Source organism: Callorhinus ursinus, unplaced genomic scaffold (genome assembly GCF_003265705.2).
Source record: "Callorhinus ursinus isolate GAN/ISIS: 27379988/994484 unplaced genomic scaffold, GSC_fseal_2.0 scaffold31, whole genome shotgun sequence".
Lineage (NCBI taxonomy): Eukaryota > Metazoa > Chordata > Mammalia > Carnivora > Otariidae > Callorhinus > Callorhinus ursinus.
In genome coordinates, this window is record NW_027397093.1 from 14,607,973 (window position 1) to 14,629,745 (window position 21,773).

Here is a 21,773-nt window from a genome sequence, read left to right on the forward strand (position 1 = left end):
AAGCACCTTGGCCCATACCAGGGAGGCACCCGGCTGCCCGCTGGGATGCAGAGCCATGATCTGGGGCTATTCTTAGCAAACCACTGGCTCCCCTCCCAGAGTCCTGGCAGGCAGCAGGCCCAAGCCTCCATACGCCCTGCCTGCCATTTCCTGACCCTGCATGTGGAGATCCCACGGGATTATGGAGTGGCCGGTGGGCAAGGGTTGAGGACAAAGCCCTCCCAGCTTTCCAGTGAGAGGTGCCTGCCCGCCCCGCTTGCCTGGCCAGGCCCCTGGCTGCAGCTCTCGGGGGTCCTGGCCACAGCGGAAGGCTCGTCATCAAAGCCGCACCAACAGTACTCACTCTGTACCCTACCCTGGGCCACATGCCTTCCGCTGATTTTCTCCCATTTAACCCTCAAAACACCCTCAGGGGCTGGGGGGGGGGACTGGCCCCATTTTAAAGATGAGGAGTTTTACACTAAAGGTAAATCAATTCAGACGTTAAGTAACTTGCCCAGGGTCATGCAGTGGGTTAGTGTCAAACTGTGTCTAGACTCTGGGCTGGCTCCCAATCTCCAGGTTGGGCAGAACCAAAGTGACGACAGCCAGAAGCTGGGGGTCCCCTTCCCTGGCCAAGCCCAGGGTTTAGGGGAGGGGGCACCTGAGGGCAACAGTCTCATCAAAGACCCCCCCCCCCGCATGTCTGCCTTTTCTCTTCCCTAAGAATGGTCTCTTCCTGAGGCCCCTGGCTCTTCCTGAGGCACCTGGCTGGCTCAGTCCGTACAGCCTGTGACTCTTGATCTCAGGGTCATGAGTTCGAGCCCCACGCTGGGTGTAGAGATTACCATTAAAAAAAATAAACTTAAAAAAAAAAAAAAAAAGAATGGTCCCTTCCCTGCCAGAGACGCTCAGGCGTGGGCTCAAAAGGAGAGTCCCCAGCCAGGTTCCTTCCCTGCCCAGGCCACACAGCCTCACTTCAGGAAACTTCTGGAAACCCAAGGAAGATGAGACTTAAAGGTTCAAGGAGCCCCTGCTGGTGCTTACGGCATGCACCCAGCCCTGTAACTTAGGGAGTAGGGAGGTCAAATGAGTCTCAGAGTAAAAGAGAGAATACTAAGCCTTTTGGGAGCTTCAAATCCCAGTGGGGACCTAGGAACAAAGCCATACCACAGATCACCTAAATGGGTGATCACCACCACCCTAAATGGGACAACTTCCTGCTGCCACACAGAGTCACAGGGATAACTGAGTAGTGCACACCTCAGACTCCATCTTGGAACCCACCTCTGTCCATGTCCTGGCCTTCCTGTGAGGCGACTCAGCAGGCCCACAGCCAACTCCACATCTGCCTGGTACTCGAGCTACTTCCTTGTGACTCCACACCTCCTGTCTGTGAATGTCAGCTCACATCCATGCTCGTCATCCATATGCCTGCCCTTTACACATCTGCCTCTTGTGTGGGGAGGCTCGAGTCCCCGTGAAGGCGTAATCTGCTTATGCAGAGTCTGTGGCCCACGTGTGGTCCACGTTTATGTGTCCACGCTGTCTGCCCCTTCACACATCTGTACCCCTGGGTTGCCTGCCCACCTCTGTCTGTCACCTTCCCGTGTCTGTCTTCATTCACATCTGCATCCAGTTCCTCTCTGTCTCTGCCCACACAGCTGCAGACCCAAGCATGCACACATCCCTGTGCACACCAGTACCCCCACCTGTGCCCGGGTGACCCTGTGTGTGCCAACTGCTTGGAGGCGGGTGGGTGTATTCACACAAGTGCTCACAATGTCAGCCATGGGCCAGGGGGTGAGCTCAGCAACACCCTCTCCCAGAACAGCGCCCAAGGCCGTGAGCACAACGCCGCCTCCACAAAGTGTTCCGGAAAAGCAGAAACCTGCCAGGGACGGTGGGGGAGGGGGCAGAGCCTCAGAGTGAGGTCAGTGCTGCCCCGGGACCATCCACATCAAGCCAGCCCTGCCCTACTCTCCCCCCAACCTCCATCACCCCACCTTCAATACCTGGTGGCTGGCAAAGGAGACAGCGCCCGCCTGTCTGTGCTCACAGGAAACCCTGGCTCAGGGCCTCCAGCCTTCCAACCTCATCCCTAGCCCCCCGCAATAGAGGCTCTTCAGAAATGAAATGAGGACTTCGTCCCTGCTGGCCCCTGAACCTCCCATAAGGTTGGATCTAGACCTCAAACCTCAGAGGCCCCAAGGAAGCTGGGGGAGTCCCGTGCTTGGCCTCACTCCAAAAACCAAATGGGCTTCTTCAGAAATCTACCAGCAGGAAAAAAAACCGAGAGTGGGGCTGGGGGCGCATACAAGCAAGAGAATCTCCTGAATCCTCCTGCTGCTCCTGGCCCATGGAGGTGGAGAGGTCCTCACTAGGAGCAGGGTAACAGGGAGGGGAGGGGTATGGAGCTGGAACATTTTAAATAGATTTAAACGTATGCATATGATTGCCTGAGAATGGGATTCCAGCCCCCCCCCCCCGGGCGATGGCAGCCTACATCACTCATTTAGCAATTAATCACGTGGAGCCTCTTGGCATTTCCACTATTATTAGTCCAGGACTGGTATGGAAAGCCTGTATCAGCGAACTTTCTGTATGTTTGTCTTGCATTCCCCATAGGGCTGAGCCACCTGAGGACAGCACCCCCGAGTCCTCCCACAGTCCCATCCTCCCCAGCAGAGCCTGGGGCCTGACATTTAAGAGGTGCTCAGTCACTGGGTCCAGCTGCTCTGCACAGAAGCCAAGGAGTTGGTGCCTAGACCTTTGGTTGGCAGAGTAAAAAAAATCCCAGAAGCTTCCTGAAGCCAGGACACTTTCTTCCATCTCTGACTCCCCAGGAGATAAGAACAGGTTCCAAACATCCTGGCCACTTTAGAGGCAGGTGCAGCGGCTCTCCCACACCCCACTCTGCTTTCTGACAAATCACTGACTCTTCAGGAAAAAACTCTGAAAATGAAAAGGGACTATCCCGGGAGACCCAAGTCTGCAAAGGAACAGGGCCCGAGGGGCTCAGAATCAAAGCTTGAGTCCACTGGGACCTCATAACTCCCACCAGTCCCATGGGCCTCAAGCCCGTTAAAGATGAGCCCAGGGACCCCATGTGTGGATCATGAGAGGGCTTCCCTCCTCCCAAATGCGCAGTGAGCCTGGCTCTGGGGGCCGTGCCCCAGGCCTAGCCCCGAAGAGCGGAGGTGCCGCCAGCCCACGTTTACCCCAGTGCGACAGAAGCCTTGGGGGAGGAGATAGCCCAGCGCCCAGCAAACGACTCAATAACCGCCCACTCTTTATTGAGGTCCCGCTTCTCTCCCAGGCACCAATACCGTGTGGGTTTGGATGGGAGCCCAGAACCTCTCCTCTCCCGGAGCCCAGGAGGCGTGCACAGCCGGGGATGGGGAGTGGGTGGTCTGAGCCGCCCCGGGCAAGGGGGTGCCCAGGGGACTCCGGAGCTGCCCTCCCATCGCCAGCCCCGGGTCCGGACGCGTCGATACCTGCCAGCCCGCGGCTCCGGGGGGCACCCACGCTCCTGCGGCTGGCGCGCTGCGCCCGGACTGAGAGCGCCGAGTCAGGCAGCGGCTGGGCGCGCCCCGCGCGGGCTCCGGCTAGCTCCTCCCCACTTCCCCAGCCCATCCGTGGGCAGAGGCGACTCCGGAGGCGGGCAGGCCAGGCGCAACCAGTCGAGGCCAGGAGAACCGCAGCCCGCGCTCGCCGGTGGTGGAAGATGCGCGCCCCAACCCCAGCGCGCAGCTCGGCGCCCCGCGCCCCCCACGCCGAGGGGCGGACCCGGCCGGGCCGCCAATCACCGCGCCCGCCCCCGGCCAGCCTGAGCCCCCGCCCCAGCCGGTGAGGGGCGGGGGGCTCGGATTTAAAGACACACTCACCCCAGCCCCGTCCGGATTGGCATCCCAGAGCCGCGGCTCCGGGGCGGAGAGGGAAAGCCTGGCCCCACCTTCTCCGTCCCCGCTTCCTCCCTCTGCCCGTCCACCCTCCGCTGGGAGGAAAAGTTTCGGGCGGGGGAGACTGCCTGAGAAGCCAGTTCCTCTTCCCTTGTCATTAGTTCGGCTCCTTCTGGAAGATGCCCAAACCCTCCATCCAGCCTGGCTGGAGAAAGAAGCAAATGCTCTCGGCGCCACACCCCCTCCCAGACTCCGGCTTCCCCGGAGATCCGCGGGCCAGGGCTTCCTTCGCTCGTCTCTGCTTTTCAAAAGCCCGGCCGTGCCTCGGCGGGACCCTGAGGAGCGTCGGAGCCCGAATAAACGCCTCAGTGTGCTGTGCAACCTGAGCTGGGCGATTGCCCTGTCTGGGCCTCAGCCACTCCAGTGTCCACGGGCACAGAGCCGACTGTCCGCTCAGTCGTGGGCTCCTCCCAAGCCCTGGACGCCCCTCAGCCCTGAGGCTTAAAGGGAAGCGCGAGGCAGAAACTTCGGAAGGGGGAGGGGACCCTCTGCCCCCATCCCCTGAGTGCCGGCGGTGACACGCACAATCTCCGCCCCTTGGGTGCCCGGCTCCCGGTCCCCACGCCGCGGCAGCCCACGCGGGTCCGTGGCTCGCACGCCCCCGCCGGCGCCCACGTGCCTTCGCTCTCTCGCAGCCGCTTCCTCTCCCTGGGCCCGGCTTTGTTGTGGTTAGCGAGTCACTTCCTCCCTCTCCCCACACTCGGGAAATCCTTCCTCCTCACCTGTCACTACCTGTCTCGCCCCCACTCAGGGCTGGAGCGGGAGGTGGGGGAGCCGGATCTCCCCAGGAAGGAGGCAGCGCTGGCCATAGGTCGACGGGCTGGAAGAAGGGCACGCATGCCCCCCCACCCCACCCCACTCCCCCCAACCCAGCCCCCCCACCGCCGTCAGCCCTGGGAATAAATGAGGACAAAAGGAATGGTTGTCGTTTGTGGTTCTCTTATCAGGTCTCCAGCACCTAGGTTTCAAATGCTTCATTCACCTAGATGAGTTTATGAAATAAGTACTGTTATTACCCCTACTTTAGTGGGTGGGGAAACTGAGGCCCAGGGAAGACTTGCCTTCTGCTCCAGGCCTGCCTCTGCCCTACCCAACATGTGCCAGAAGGGCAGAGGAAGTCCAGGAGCCGCTGGGGAAGCACTCCTGACCGCCTTCAGAGTCCGGCAAAGCAAGGCTCAGGTTGGCTCGCAGTCTATGGGCTGTGTGGTGTGGGAAACGCGACGTAAGCTCTCTGATCCCCAAGTTCCTCGTCCATAAGCTGGCCTGTCCGCCTTCAAGGAGGTGCTGAGAAGCCAGAGAGCTGGGATGCCTAATGCCTGGGGCTAGAAGGCTACCCATGGTAGGCTCCATCCTTGGGCACCATTCCCTTCCTTCCTCCTCTTGCCACAACCCCATAATTCACCCCATCCCCTGCCAGATGCCCCACTGATGCCCCTGAGGGTGCTACATTCCTGGGTACTGCCCCCCTTGAGGCCAGGGGCTAAAGTAAGCGTGCATGCCCCCGTGCTAGCATGAGCGTGCGCACACACATGCATGCACACGCACACAAATACACACGCGTGCATACATGCTGCTCCCCCTCCCTCACTGTCCAGCAGATGCCGGGGGCTGTGTCTGTGTCTATTCCTCTAGACTGAGCTCCTGGAAGACAAAATTCTGACTCTGAACCTGTCTTTTGGTCTCCGGCGCATTTGTAGTCACCATGCACACAGTAGGTGTTCTTGTTGAATCAAGCAGAAAAGCCCAGGGTAGAGGTGTCCCCAGGAAAGGCAGTAATCGCAGCCCTTCTAGCTCCAACACACAGCCCCAAGGCTCAGCTGGTAGACCCCAGAAGTAAAGGACTGGAGGCCTCAAGGTGTTGCAGGGTCACACCAGACACTCCATCTAGACCACAGTGCCCAGCCTCACCAACCCACCCCCAGCTCCTGAAGTTCTGCCAAGTCCCTGCTGGTCTTGGGGCTGGGGGTTCCCCCCAGCCACAAGAAAGCCTCGGGACCAGATGTGCCCCACCCTGGGCCTGGGAGGGAGAGAGAGCTGAATACTGAGGGAGAGAAGAAGGAAGGGACACAGAGCGGCCCTAAGTATGACCAAGAGAAGACACTCTGCTCTCTCCCTGGCCCGAAGCAGGAGAGAAGAATCCCTTGTGCCAACTCTTTCAGCCCAAACTGTCCCAGAAGCTTCCTGAGAAATCTGGAGGCTCAGAGCAGAAGCCCGAAAGTCCCTGGGAAAGGATCAATGGTCCCAGAACAGGACTTCAAAAACTAGAAGGCTCGGGACCTACACCTACTCTTAGGGCACCCCCACCAGCACTATGACCACCCCACATTCGACACATACATGCAGGCACCCAAGACATCACTTCATCATCTAAAGAATGCCAGGGCCCCACGGATGGCCCTGTACAAATGTGTGCACTTGTGTGTGCGTACATAGGGGCTTGTGTTTCTCATGTGTGAGCTCATGTTTGAAGAGATGTGAATAAGGGTAGGCATGTGTGCCCAAGTGTCCAATGGGCGTGAGGGTGGACATAGAAGTGAGCATGTGTGTATATGTGAATATGTGCAGCACACACAAACCAACCTATCGCAGCCCAAAGCTACACAGAAGAGCCAATAACCCCACTACTCACGCTTCCAGAATTTTCTGTGGCCTCCACAGCTCCCTCTGCCCAAGCAAGCCAGGTGCTGGTACTCTTGGAAGAGAACTCCCACGTCCAGTCCCTGCCCAGAAACATAAGCTGTGGGAACCCCAGTTCCCTCATGGGAACACTTGAGCCAAGAATTTATTTCCTTGACAGGCACAAATGACTCGCCGGAAGGCAGAGGAGCTGAGTTCAAACCAGCAAAGATGAGACTTGACGAAAGATGAGAAACAGGCCCTCCTGCACTTCTCTGCTTCTTGCTCCCTGCCAAGCCCACCACAGGCCGCAGGAGGCTGGGCCCTAGGCAAGGACAGAGTCAGGGCAGGGAGCCAACCTAGCCTTGCTCCCCGGGGCACTGCTTTGGTCGAGACCTGGGACCTACATGGGCCCACCAGGCTGCGTGGGTGTCTTGGAGTCTGCAGTCTTTCCCCTGAGCCAGGTAGCCTCTGAGCCTCGGGTGATCACAGCGGCTGTCTGAGTCCCAGCCCAGACCAATTCCCACCTGCCCTGGCTATCTGGGGTCCTGCTGCACCTGTCTGGCCTTCCAGGCCCACTGCCCCATCTCCAGGACCCAGCACCCCTCTTCTGTTCAAGCCCCTCCCACGTATGGCCCAGGCCTTATACAGACACGGGCTCTGAGCAGGGCAGACTTGCCCGGGATCTGGCCTCCGTAACGTTCCCACCCTAAAAGCCCCCACATTTTTCGAGTCTCATTTTCCTCATTTGTAAAATGATGTGAGTGGTTCCTGCCTCCCAGGAGTGTCTGGAGGAGTGAAGGGGTGCCTGGCACTCAGCCAGAGCTCACTGATGGCACCTCTTTCTAGTGTTCCTATTAGTGCCACCCGAGCTTGCACTCTGACCCAGCCCTGAACCTGCCAGGGCAGAGGGGTTCTTCAAGGCTGAGGTCACGTTCTACCTCCTCCAGGCAGTCTTCCCTGCTAACAGGGTCTCTGTCTGCTCTGGATTCTTTCCCCCTCACCTCTGTGCAAGGGCCCTAGACCTGAGCACCCCTACCTGGCATGGAACACATGTTCAATAATTGGCATCATACTTATCAGCAGGATCACTAATTTTATTGCTTGTACCCTTTCGGGTCTAGGTTCAAGAATAACATCTCCCATGACTGAAATTCACACACGGGATTCCAACTTTTGTGACTGAGACTCGAAGTAAGAAATACGTTTTATATCGGGACCACCAGCTACCCAGAGCCATGAAAATGTGTGTGCCACAACAAAATGCTTAGCCTTCTGTGTGTGATGCATTCTGATCCTTTCTAGTCTATCCCGTCCGTTCTGTTTTTGCCAATTGCAGTACACAAAACTGATTTTACCTATAATCTACAGTGTGAAAATGCTATCTGCAAGGGCAGGGGGACCTCCCCTCCCTCCCCCCAGTACCACTCAGTGCCTAACGGAAGAATGCCCAGGATATATGAGAGGAGGGTCATTCTGTCTCCAGGACATTCCTCAGGAACGACAGAGAGAGTGTTCCATCAGAAGAAGAGAGAAAAGGGAGAAGAAATCCTGGCTCTTTCATTCCACAAATATTTCCTTCATTGATTCCTTCAGTCAGTCGGTCAGTCAGTCAGTCAACAAACATTTCCAGAGCTCCTTCTCTATGCTAAGCCCTGTTGTAGGCTCTGAGCAGGGAATGAGGCAAACAAGGTCCTGCTTTTGTGGGGCTATTTTTGTTACAGCACAAGCCCAGGACTCCTGCATGTATTGACTTATCCTTCCCCATTCCACCCCCACCTCCCTTCTCCCACCCCACTCACCAGCATTCAGCCTAGCTCAGTTTGAGCTGTCCTCTCTCTAAAAGCTGGGGCGCTGAAGAGTTAACTTCCTTCTAGTGGGGCGTCCCAGACCACACAGGGCCAGATACCCCCTGCTCCCACACCCAGAGGCCTTCACCACTCTACCCTGTGCTTTGAAGGGCTCCCAGCTGATCAGACCACGCCTGCCCAGGAACCTGGGAGCTGGATCCCAGCAAGACAGCAAGAGGGTGCAGATCTGAAACCAGCCCCAGCGAAATGCTGAAGGGCCCAGGTCGGTCCAGCTGGGGCAGGGACACCCCAGAGGAGGACACTGTCCCTCGGGCTCTGCAGGGCCATCAGAGTGACAGCGAGGACCCTGTCTCAGGCATCTGAGCACCGTGTGACCGTGTTCTCTAAGTACCTACAGTATGCCTGACCCCGGGCTCAGAGATAAGCAAGATCCCACCCTGCCCTGGGTGCTCACCAACCAGTGGGAGAGGCAGAGAAGGAAATTGATCATTTCCCAGCGCGGTGTTTCCGGCAGAGGGGCGGTGGGACCCGGGTGCTGGGGGAGCAGGGATGGGGGCACTCAGCATGACCTTCCAGGTCAGGATGCAGTGGGTGCCCTGCCAGGGCCCTGCCAACTCTAGCCATGTACAGAGATTCGTTCCAGTTTCGGCATCAGACACACCTGAGTTTAAATTCAGTTTCTGCCACTTCTTAGGTATGTGACCTCTGAGCCCCTCTGAGCCTCTGTTTCCACATTTATAAAATGGAAATAGTCACATCTACCTGGACAGGGCTTTTTAAAGCTCTTAAAAATGAGTTGTCGGAGAGGAAGCTCAATACATACTAGTTGTTGTGGCTACTAACATCATCAGAAGGTTCCCTCCAAGGCCTTGTTCCTCTGCCTCCCTGTCCTCCCTCCTCTGCCTTCCTTAGCCAGCACTTGCTTAGTGCCTCCCTAGAAAACTCAGCGAATCCCCTGCCCCACTGCTATCAAGAGGGAGCTCCCAGTGGCCTTCTGCTGGGTCTCACTGCAGAATCCCAGGCCCTGGACACTGGGAATAATGAGGCAGGAGGTGGGGGGAGCTTGAGAGGGGGTCCGCCAAACCCTGTGGCAGGGAGATCATCCACTCCTGAATAAACAGGCTGTCACCCCTTCCCTCCCTCCCTCTCTCTCCTTTACATAACCCAGATCTGTTGCCCAGTTGTCTCCAAGCAACATCACTCAGGCTCCCAAGGATGCCTCACTCTGACAGAGCCGTTAATGAAGATGCTGTAGGGGAGGTGGGTGCAGCGCGGGGGTGAAGGGAGCTACAGAGGCCTGACACAGCGTCTTCCCAGGACCTCCGAGTGGCAAGCTCCTGGGCTGACCCCTCAGCAGATCAGTGGGCAATGCTTGCTTACCAGATCCTTTCCAGGAGAGACTGAGCCCGCTAGATTTACAGGGAAGGTCCCAGGCTCCAAGCAGCCCGGGACACACAGGAGCCAGCCAAATGCCTTGAAAAGATCACTAGCCCAGGCTCAGCCTCCTGGGCTCTAGTCTCAGTATTAACACTCACTAGCTGTGTCATCCCAGCCCAGTCACTCACCCTGTCTGAGCCTCAAAGAACCTTAGGGCTAGAAGACAGCTTTTTTTGGGGGGGGGGTGCGGCAGGAAAGGGGCACTGTCACACTTTCCAACAACATCTGTCCAAATGACAACTGTACAGACTCTGCTTCAGCAGCTGCACCTCCAGGAGTTTCCCCTACATTTGTACACATGCACAGATTGACAACTGGCAAGGGTGCTCACGCTTCGCCATGGTGAAAGATTAGGATCAAGCAAAATGTCTGTGGACAGAGAGCTGATGGCTAGCTAAACTGCAGCACCCAGAAACAGGAAATACCACGCCAAGGTCTTAAAACACGAGGCAGATGTATGTGGGCTGACGGGAAAGGATGTCTAGAGCTGGGAGAACGTCCACACACGGACATGGACACGGACGGTCAGGGCAGGGTCGTCCGTGACGATGCGGGGCTGGAGTCAGCATCAGGGCCCGTCTCCAGAGGAATGGGTAAGTCACATGGATTCCAACCATGGAATCCTGGGCGAGTTACACTCAGCAGTCCAGGTGTACACACAGAAATGGGGAGCGAACGTGAAAATGCAGTATTCTGGGATACACTAAGAAACAGAGCTCGACTGGCCACATAATACCATAGACGGAAAGCAACAGTACTTACACACAGAACAATACCAGGGTGAGGATATGTACATTATGTGAAAACTTCTGTCAAACACACTCCCATGGGTGCTTATGAGAAAAAGGAATAAGATGAAGGGAAAATAAAGAGAACACAAGAGAAAAGCCTCACACATATCAATGATGAGAAGGTGCTGCGGGTTCAGGAACATCATTCACTCAACTCTGCAGAAGTTGGAGGCGAAGGAGGGAGAGGAGGCAATGGGAGGGAACCAGGGGAAGAAAGTATAGGACAGACTCTCTAATATTCTAACACTCGAGAAGCTGCGCGCACACACACACGCACGCACACACGCACGCACACACACACGCACTGACTGTCTCTGAACGACAGGTAAGAAACCAGTAACTTTAGTTGCCTCCAGGAACTCAGGTGGCTGGGGCCTCGGACAGGAGGGATGCTTTTTGCTGTACACCTTCCCGTGCATTTGAATTTTGTTCCACATGGATATGTTATCTATTTTAAAATCATTTTTAAAAGTGAGCTCACAGATTTGTATGCCCATGCTCATTGTCTACAGGCTACGGAAGATGCTGGGAAGGGGGCTCAGCCCTCGCAGGGGAAATGGGGCCTGAGGAAGGGCAACCGACTGGCCTTCCACTCATTATCCTTTTGTACAGTAGAATTTTTTACCCCATGCATCTGGGACACGTTCTGATAACTGAGCCATTTTTAGTTTTTATTTTGAACATTGTATATTCACACCAAAACAGAGACGAGTACACTCGATTCTATGTGTCCATCATCCAGATAGCACAACTATCACAGTTTTGCCAACCCCGCTCCATCTCCTGTTATCTCTTTTTCTCTTTTGCTTTTCTTGCTGGAGGATTTTAAGGCAACCCCTCGACATCACACCATTTTACCCCCACCTGCATCAGGATACAATGGATGTAATAAAGGCAGTTTACAGGAACAAAGGCTGAGGGGCGAGTCAGTGCGCCCTGCCGGACATGGAAGGATTCCCTGTATGAAATCGCCAAAGGTAGTGGTCCCTGCCTCCACTTGACTGTTCCCAGAGACCAGCAACTCACTACCTGACCCAGTCTCCTTCTTTGTCTTTGATGGCCTAGAACTAGGCCTCTCAGAAAGGACAGACACCACCCCGCTCTCCCTTTGCGGTCTTGGAGGCGCCCGGCAGTGGGCCTGGGCAGTTCAAAGCCACAGGGAAACAGGCCAGCTCATTAGAGGCTGTTCCTCTCCAAAACAAACTCGGAAGCATAATGGCACACCATGCATATTCTCAGAAACCGGAGGCCCCTGAAGCTCGGCTGGCTTGGGAGGCCCGTCCAGGCACCCCCCGCAGGCCATCTGAGACAGGCATTCACTGTCCTGGCAGTCAGGGGTAAATCTCAGGCCAGGACTGGAGAGTTGTTCCCCGGCCTGCCTGTGTGCCCATTTGAATTGCCAGCGAGAAAGGTTCAGCCTCAGACCCCTAGGCTCCACTCCAGTCCTCCTAAGCTAGGATCTCCAGGGCCGGAGACTGGGAGAACCCCCTGGCTGGTTCTAAGGCTGTAGTCGCGTCTGGTGTTTGGGGAACCACTGGGCCAATAATTTTGAAGCATTCTTCCAGCTGCAATCGGCCATTCCAACTCTCAGCCACCTGCCCTTGTGCTAAGATTCTGGCCTCCCCCACTGATTAGCACCAATGCCACACTCCCACCTGCAGCTGATAGGGCGCCGGGTGGTGCCAACTCCTCTTAAGAGTGTGCCGGCCAGGGCACCAGGGTCCTGGGATCGAGTCCCACATGGGGCTCCCTGTTCAGTGGGGAGCCTGCTCCTCCCTCTGCCTGTGCTCATGCTCTTGTTCTCTCTCTCAAATAGATAAATAAAATCTTAAAAAAAAAAAAAACATGTGCTGGCCAAGGCTCAGAGAAGTACATGCAGCCCCTCCACCAAACCCGGAGTGCTTTCTGGAGCTAGACGCAGCAGACTCAGAGATGGCATCTTGCTCCCTCCTCTGCACCGCGTTCCCTCCTACAGGGAAGGACAGACACCGAGCGTTCCCTCTGCGTCACAGTCCCTGTGCGTTAAATCACGGAAGGCTGCCTCCATCCCGATGAGGCAGGAATCATCCTGATCTCCTTTAGCAGACGAGGAAACTGAGGCTTGGGGAGGGGAACTAACCTGCCCAGGGCACAGAGCTGGTAAGGGGCAGAGCAGGGATTCTCACCAGGCAGCCTGACTTCAGAGCTCACCCTTCTCCATCCATAACACTTGGCAGCCCCCACGCTCCAGCAATCCGAGAGAGACATCTGAGGTCCCTTCTGGCCTGCCACCCAGCGGGAAGGTGCCACCTTATACTGGATGTCAGTAATGACCCCCTGGAAAGCAGACTGCGAGGCAAAGTTAGCCATGCCAGAGGCTTGCTGGGGGAACGCAGGTGAAAGACTGGGTAGAGAGGCAGGAGTAGAAGGGAGAGCATTCAGAGTGCCCTGCAGGCCTGACACCTGTGGGGGGGGCGGTGCTGCAGGAAGGAGGGTGGGAAGGAAGAGCCCAAGACCTGGCACAGGCCCGAATACATCGTGGCCAGGCCAAGGGGGCGGCCAAAGCAAAGGCTACCCAGTAAAGCAGTCCTGCTTCTGCTTCTGGCAAGCGTGGCCCAGCTAGTGCCTCAGCTGGGCTCGACCATGGTCCGGGAGCAGCCCCGGGCGGATGGTGGCCTGCGTGTGAAGGCAGCAGTGGACCCTGAAGCGTGGGGCCGCCGGGGGCAGCCAGTTCTCTGGAAGGGAGCTCAGAGCGCCCCTCCGCAAGGCTGCCACCCGCAGCGGGACCCATGGGTCGTGGCTCGCCTGTCCCTTCCAGCACCAGGCAGTGGGCTCCCGGAGGGCGGGGAACGTGCCGTGTTCATGTCTGTGTGCCAGCCCGGGCCATGGCATGTACGAGCAGCTTCCTGAATTCATGAGTAACTGGCCAGCCCCCCACCCCCAGCAACCACTGCAGGGCAGCGGCTTCCTCGGTGAGAGGCGGTTTCGGCAGCGAAAACAAGGAAGAAAACAGGGAGTAGTTACCATATGCCAAGCTTGGGGCCAAGGTCCATGGGATTTTTGGGTTACGAAGGAAGGGCTTTCTCGAATGTACCATGTCGATTATTCTCAGCCACATTGGGACATAGCCACCACTCCCACGCCCAAAGCAATGAGGCTCAGATGGTGACGTCACTCATCTGAGGATGGCTCTCCTGAGGCCAAACCCTGCTGGGCTCTGTCCACTACAGGGGGTCCACAAGAGGCCCTGGGCAGGGGCTCCTCCTGGGACAAAGACAGAGAACTCCACACTTGAGACCTGAAGGAAGCTTCCTTCAAAACCGTGCCTGGTGCCCCTCACCCAGCCTTATTCCCAGCAAGACAGTCAGGCAACCCCTCTAGCTCAGTGGAAAACCAAGGGGCCCTGCCCAGACAGGTCAGGTGTTCAGGGCCCTGACCGGACTTCCGGAGACCCAAGGCCCTAACCCAGCTCCTGCCTCACCACGTCCACACTGGGCAAGTCAAGGGACTTCTCTGGCCTCATCTGTCAAATGGAATCAATAACTCTTGTCTTACACAGAAACACGAGGTACTCGCCTCACATCCCATCTGTGGTGGGTAGGGGGACATCTGGTGGCAGGTGACAAACTCAGACAACTCTGAACTCTGTCAGAATAACCCCTGTGGTTCCCCTTCCATGGAACATCAGGGCTGAAGGATCCCTGGCGAGGATTTAATGGAACCCCCCCCACCTCACCCAAGAGTGCTCCCCACAAATACCCCGTCCTTCACAGGGTGCTTTCTAAGTGCTCCGCACTGTGTTAAACTTCATATCCACAACCTCATTCCTCACTTTTTGGAAAGTATATCCCATTACTATTCCTATTTTATGAAGAAACAGAGGCACAGAGAGGTTGAGGAACTCACCCAATGGCCCCCAGCCCTCTCTGACTCCAGAGCCCTGTGTCCAGCCTGTAAACTGCTACCTGACTGTAATCCTCCCAGGGACAGGGAGTGAGCTCCCTAGGGAGCCTTCCCTGATCAACTGTGACTGGCATGAGGACGTCTTTCGTCTTTTTCCTAACATGAATCTGACACCCACGTCCCAGACACTCCCCTCGGTCCTCAGCGGGTCATGTTCCCCCCACCCTATGGGAGCACCAGATCACATTTCACTAAGTACCTCTTTCTTTCAAATATTTGAGAAATACCCACCTCATACCCCCAGCCCCAGATGTCTTCAGCTGTTAACACCCCCAGGGCTTTCAAAGCTGGTGGGAACCTCCAGAACCAGGAGAAACCTTAATTATATTGGACCTCCAGACGCCCCCAGGAGGCTCCTTCCCAAGGGGGTTAAGAAGAGAATGAAGCCCTTCTTTCTCTCACCACTCAGCACGCCTCCTACCCCCCAGGAAGCTGGTCTCCTGGCTCTGACCTCACACCTAGCTGACATCTGACATTTAGAAACCTCTAGACAAATCTCCCTGTGGGGCCACCAGCCACCTCCCAGCCTGTGCAGGTGCAGGGCTGAAGTGCTGCGGGCACGAGGCGGTGAAGGGGTTAAAACGCCCTCCATGCCTGTAGGGGGAGAGAGGGAGCAGCTAGGATGCGGGCAGGAAGGAAATGAAGAGCCCAGTGCGGGAGTCAGGAAAACCCCAGCAGGGTCTTGAAGCTGAGCATGCTGAGTGTTCCCCTCAGGGGCCCTGGGTGCCCCACAAATCCCTTTGTTCCACCCTCTCTCACTTCCTCTCGGCTTCCCCCAGATCACTCAGGGAAGGCCACCTCCCGCCTCCCCTCGGAAAACCGCTGTTCCAAAAGCCTCTGCGCGGCGTCAGTGTTTAATGGGTAGAGAGTTCCACTGGGGGATAATGAGAAATCCGGAGATGGATGGTCGTGATGATTGCACAATGAAGATGCATTTGCTGCCGCTGTACCGTATACTTAAAAGTGGTTAAAATGATCAATGTTAGATTATGTGTATTTTACCACAACTTTTTAAAAAGGACAACCCATGGAAGGGAGACAATAGTCAGCCACACCCACACCCAGTGCCTCCCCAAGGTCTCAAGGTCCAGCTCTGAGGAAGGAAGACTAGGGTGCGGGAGGCAAAGACCCCGCACAGCCCCTGGGGGAGGGGGTGACCCTAAAGTCCCAAAGCCCCCTCTCCCCTCCCTTCTCCCTGGTAGCAGCCCTGGAGCACGGGGTCCCTGTCAGGCCAGTGAAGGCCAGCAGACCCCCACGCCCAACCCCAGCTGAGAAAATCCTGGGAGCAACTCAAACATCCACGGAGAGGAGAGGAGATAAACAAATCGTGGCGTCCTCTCATAATGGAATACCCCCAGCAACTAAAATGAATGACCTACCCGTACAATATCCTGGGCGAGTCCCACGGACACCAGGAGAGAAGCCAGGTAGAGATGAGACGACGGCAGAAGATGTCCTCCACCAAACTAAAGTCCTAGGACAGACCACATTAGCCTGTGACGGTCGAGGTCAGAGAGTGGCCACCTCTGGGTGAGGGGCGACACTGACTGGGGCAGGGGGGCCGGAAGGAACCTTCTGGGGTGCTGAGCATGTTCCACGTGTTGCTCCAGGTAGGGGTTACAGGGACGCACACATCCTGATGTGAAAGCCCAGCAGCTTGGGGCTGTGTTGTCTTCCTCAGCCCCTTCACCCACCGAGTTCCAGCCTAACTTGCTTGAGTTCTTCCAACGGGCCAACCGTGGGACCTCCTCAGGGCCTTTGCACTGGCTGGTCCCTCTTCCTAGAATGCTCTTCCTCCAGGCCTTCCTTCCTTCTGCTTAGACCTTTGCTCAAGTGTGGCCTCCTTGGAGTGGTCTTCCCTGCTGCCCCACCTGAAGCCACCGCTCGTTCCCTCAGTGTTGCCAAGCCCTGGATAATCCCCGGCACGGGGATTACCATCGGATGTTTATGTCTCCCCCACCTCCAAGGCTGTCAGCTCCATGAGAGCAGAGACATGTCCATCTGGGTTCATATCTGGACTCCACCCAGAGCAAAGGTTGGTATACAGTAGTAGCCACTTAATAAGTCTTTGTGGGATGAAAAGGCCATCTCTAGAGCAGGTCAGATTATGTCTCGCAATGTTACTCTCTTCTAGGTGGTGAGAGGGAATTCATTTTTTTGTGTTTTCAGCCACCCCACAAACATGCCAGACAGGCCACTATGTGCTGGGCGCAACCCGAACTCCTGAGGGGTTCACCATGGAACAGAGGAGAAAGGCCCACGCCAGACCTTTCTAGTAGAGTGTGAGGAATGGGCAAAAGGGGCATGTGCCCGGGGCTGGCTCAGCGTCCCAGTTCCCAGGGCAGGGAAGCTGGAGTGCGCTCCGGGTGTGGCCATGGCTACCCAAGCCAGCTGGGCAGCTGGGCAGCAGGAGGGCCTGGGCTTTGGCAGGAAGCCAGTCCCTTCTAAAAAGCCAGAGAGCTCGGCCAAGGCCAGCCACTGTCCCCCCCCCCTCGGCCCCATCCCCGGCTGCCATGGCAACCTGTCCTGTCAAGCACTGAGCACAGTGCCAGGAAGGTGACAGGGCATCTGCTGGGCTCCCCCGTCCTGGCACGGGAAGCACCTTGGCCCGCCTGAGCTGCGGCTGGGAGCACCGTGTGCTGTTCCTGTGCTCATCCCTATGTGCACGTGCGAGGCTGCCCGGTGCCACCGTGGGCAATCTCTCTGACACCTGCGATTGGGGGTTCCGGCAGGGGGTAAAGAATTGTTCCACTGAGCTGTCCTTCACGGAGCATTCACTCCACACCAGGCACCATTCTAAATACTTTCCACGTATTTCCTCAGTCTGGTCTCACAATGACCCTATGAGGCAAGGGCTAGTCTCATCTTTACAGAAAAGCAGCCATGGATTGGTTAACTGACTTGCCCCAAATCTCACAACAAGTAAGCAACAGAGCTTCCCAGGCAACTGGGCTCCAAAGCCTTCACACTGACCACCAGGAGGACGGCCTTTCCACAGGACCAAGTCACCTTGTTTCCCATTAGTCATTGGTTCCGGAGCTCTGCACTGTCACCAAGGGGGAAACTGGGTTAGATCCAGTCTCTGGCTTAAGCTGCCACCAGACCTCTGCAGGAGATGTGGGCCAAAATAACCATGATATTTTGACCAATACTCTTTAACCAATACTTAAAGAAAAAGGGGGTTGGGTGCATGGGTGGCTCAGTCAGTTGGGCACCCCGCTCTTGATTTCAGTGCAGGTCACGATCTCAGGGTCGTGAGATGCGCTGATGTAGGGCTCCTCACTCAGCGGGGAGTCGGCTTGACATTCTCTCTCTCTCCCCTCTGCCCCTCTCCCCCCACCCTCTCTCTCTCTCAAATAAATAAATCTTAAACACACACACACACACACACACACACACACACACACACACACACACAACGAGGAACCACAAGTCTCAAAGAAGTGCAGAGGGCAGGCTGGCTCCCATACCTGCCTTTTGGATTTCCAGCAGCTAGGGGCCGGGAGACCAGGGGAGCAGTCTGGAATGGGAGGACCCATGAAATTCTGTCCTGGGAGGCCACCTGCTGGCCACATGGCAACAGGACAGCCTCGCCTCTCTCCCCCAGAACAGGTAGCTCCTGGGTGCCCACTGCCTGCTTAGCCCCGTAACAAACGTAGAGATGCAGAACAACACAGACAGTAGAGTGAACAGCCCTGGGGGTGCTTACAGTCTGGTGGCGGAGGCTGACATAAACCAGTAGCCCCCACGGGTAAAGACGAAACTAGAGCTGACAATAAGTCCTCTGAAGGAAACATATGGGGTATTTGGAAGGAGTGTGTGTGGGGGGAGGTCATCTTTGGACAAGGTGGTGGGGAGAGGCCTCCCTAGGGAAGTCATATTTAAGCAAAGACTTGAAGGCTGAAGAGGTGTCTGCCAGGCAGAGTGGGAGAAAGGGCATTCCAGGCAGACGGTACAGCAAGGACAAAGACCCTGAGGTGGGAAGAAGCTCATCAAAGCCCAGGAACTGAGAGAAGGCTCGTGTTGCCAGAGAGTGCCAAGGCCTGCGGAGGGGTGGGGGGTGGAGGCGGGCTTCAGGAGCTTGTATTTGATCCTAAAGGTGGTAGGAGGCTCTGAAGGCTCTTCATGAGGGAAGCACTATAGTCCCATCTATGATAGCAGCTCCCAAGAGGAGTGGCTTATGGGGGGCGGCAGAGGAAGACCAGCAAGAAGGCCACTGCAGTTGTCCAGGCGAGAGATGGTGGTGGCTGGGGCCAGGGTGGTGACAGAGGAGATGGAGAGGAACAGACAGGTTCTAGAGAATGATTTGGGAAGCAAAATCAACGGGGCTGGTATTGGATTGGATGTTGGAGTGTTGAGGGAATCAGGGTTGAGTAACTGGGTCGAGGGAGGGGCTTGAGTGTAATGGGAACAGTGAGCAAGGAACACAGACAGAGCTCAGTCCTAGATGGGGTGGGGGTGGGGGGCTCAAGATGTCCCAAGGGAGCCCAGGGGAGATGCCCAGGTGGGTGGTGGATCAAGGGTCCCGGGCTCCGAGGAGTGGTCTGGGGTAGAGAAAGGCAGGGCACCATGGGTATCAGGTGGGGTTCAAAGCCTCCAGGAGAAGCGAGTAGTGGGCAGTCAGGAGAGCCATCTGAGCGGAGCAGAGGTGGGGTGGAGGCAAGCGAAGGAAGAAGAGGCAGAGGATAGGGACTGAGCAGGAACAGCCAGGGAGGTGGAAGGGAAGCTGCGTGGCACGAAACCCAAGGGACAGGGAAGTGTTTCAACTGTGTCAAAGGCTGGTGTGAGGTCAGGCAGGGCTAGAACCAATTTGGCAGCAGCGTCCCAGAACCCAAGCACGGTGGGTTGGGACAGCAGGAGGCGCTCTCGGGGGTGAAGGCAGGGATTGTGGGGAAGCGGAACCCACCACCAACCTGGCTGTGAGGAGAAGATGCAGCAGCGGGAAGAGAACTGGGGTGCATAGCTGTAAAGATGGGGTGTCAGGGCACCGTGGTGGTGTGTGCTGATGGGATTAGGGGCAGGGAGGCAAATAGAGGAACTTTGGACGGGCTGTAGGACCCAGCAGCTTTCCAGAGCCTCTTCTGCTCCATCCCCTTTCCCCCTGGTTTCTGCAGTCAATGACCACCCCTTCCACTGATGAGCGTAACTGAGCCCCACAGAGAGGTCCCAGGTCACAGGAGGGCTCCACTCAAGCTGGCTCTTTCCACAGCAGACAAAGGGGGTGGGTGATGGGGGAAGGGGCAGGCTGTTTGGAGCCCTGGGAAGCCAAGAATCATGGTGTGGTCATGGGAGCTCCTTGACCAGGTCTGGGTGCCCTTCCCTCCCTGCCAGGCCTGCGCGCACACGCGCGCACGCGCGCGCGCGCACACACACACACACACACACACACACACCCCTGGACAGTGTGGCAGAGGACTGCAGAGAGAGGAGGTACCCAAGAGAGATCACTTGTTGTGGGGCCTGAGACTCTCATACTGTAGGGGGAGGGAGTCGTTAAAAGAAAATACAAAAGTACACATACAAAATAGGGTGGGGGGCCTTGGAAAGGTCTGAAACTTACACTTCATTAGCTTCAGGGTAATTCCACCTGTGGTTGCCATGACCTCAAGCAAGTGACAGGACCTCTCAGTGCCCACTCCGTAGAGCTGTGAGCACCAAAGGAGACAAGTGTGCGCAGCGTTTCCCATTGTCTGGCTCGGGTGCGCGTTGCACCGTGGTACACTGCAGCAGCTGCTGGTGTAGCCTGGGCTCCCTGGGGGCTGGAGGGTGTGGGGACAGCCCTGCTCTCAGTGAGCCCAGGACCAGCAGCAACTCCTGGGGGCAGGAAACACTGAGAAGGACAAAGGGGGGGTAGTGGTGTGTGGGTGTGACCCACCCCTCCTGTCACAGCCCCGTCCCAGAGCTAGCCTGGCACCTCCTGGAGGCTCTGCAGATGGCCCTGAATTATGACTTTATCCTCGGGCTCCCGGTTTACAGAGCAGGCACATGCCACCCCTCCAGGGAGTGACAGGAGAATTAGGCTATTGGACAGAGGCCCAGAGTGGGGATGGAGCAGGTGGGAGAGGGACGCATCTAGCCGCCCCCAGAGCCCTGACCACCCTGCTGCCCAGGCGGGGGCTCACCTCGGAGTGCCCCCGTTTGGCGGGGCTCACGTCCAGGACCCCGTGGCGGCGAGACCCGCAGGGCTGGGGAGATGCCCGTGGGGCGGCGCCAAGTCGCGGGCGCAGAAGACAGGACTGGGGCGACTCCGCAGTGCGTTCAGGCCCCGGGGGGGGGGGGGGGGCTTGGGAAGGGGGCGCCCCCGCCCTCCCGGCCCCGGGACACTCACCACCGCCTCGGGCTTCCTGTCCCCTCACGCTCTGCAGCCGCTCAGCTGCCGTCCGGCCGGGTCCACAGTCTCGGAGCGCCTGGGCTGGGCCAGCGCAGTGCTGGGTGCGCCAGGAGGACTGGGCACCGCCCGCTCACATCCCTTTCCGACCCTTCTCCACAAACAAGGACGCGAACCAGAGGCAGGCATACACGCTGAAGGGCACAGGTCGGACTCCTGGGCCAGCCGACGCTCCTTTCCTCCACCTCGGCCACCTCCCTGTGACAGCAACCAAACTTCCTGGGGAACGCAGGCTCTCTGCCCCTTTTGCGCCTCATTTATTAGCACCTACTGTACACAGGGCACTGAGTGCAGGGGTCAAAAGGAGACTTCTGCCCCCTGGAAGCTCCTAGTCCAAGAGGAGGTGGGTCATAGGGGGCATGATGTAAGGGCCCTGGAATCATGCCAAATGCGGAAACAGGCGCCCTGAGGCCATGTGCCCTGGCCAAGGTCACATGCTGGTGTGGATTGAGCTGAGAGGAGATCCCAGGTGTCCCAACTCCCTTCACCTCCCCCCAACATACTGCAAGTCTAATTGGTACTAATTTAAACCAATACCATCTCCCCCTCTTGGCTTCCCTGACCTGGGCCTGGAGGAGGGTTTTCTTGGCTGGATGCCCCAGCGGGGCAGGGCCTGTCAGTTTCTATTACCAGTCCCTCCAGCTCTGCTAGAGCAGCTCAGGACCTGAGGCAGTTACAGGCAGATAAAGGGTTGCGTGATCTTAAATCTTACCAGTGGGGAAAGGACAGCGTTTTGGGGGTGCAGCCCACAGGAAGGACAGAAAAGGGGAGCGGAGGGATGAGGTGGGAGAGGCAAGGGCAGGGGTGCTGTGAGCCAGGAGTAGGAACTGGGCCGGGGTCTCCTTGG

At 57.1% G+C, this 21,773-nt stretch overlaps 1 protein-coding gene across 11 annotated transcripts in view; it reads right to left on the reverse strand.

Annotated features, from left to right (window-relative positions):
- PALD1 (phosphatase domain containing paladin 1) overlaps positions 1-21,052 on the reverse strand; it is a 150,261-nt gene extending 129,209 nt beyond the window's left edge. For 8 of the 11 annotated variants that reach the window (XR_012374226.1, XM_073878875.1, XM_073878873.1 and 5 more), the window contains exon 1: positions 3,477-3,705. The gene's annotated coding sequence lies outside the window, so the exon portion shown is untranslated. Of the gene's footprint in view, positions 1-3,476; positions 3,706-3,866; positions 4,326-20,098; positions 20,120-20,866 lie in introns of those variants that run through there. The other 3 variants (XM_073878867.1, XM_073878869.1, XM_073878864.1) reach the window with 3 other exon arrangements.
- Between the last annotated feature and the right edge of the window lie 721 nt (positions 21,053-21,773).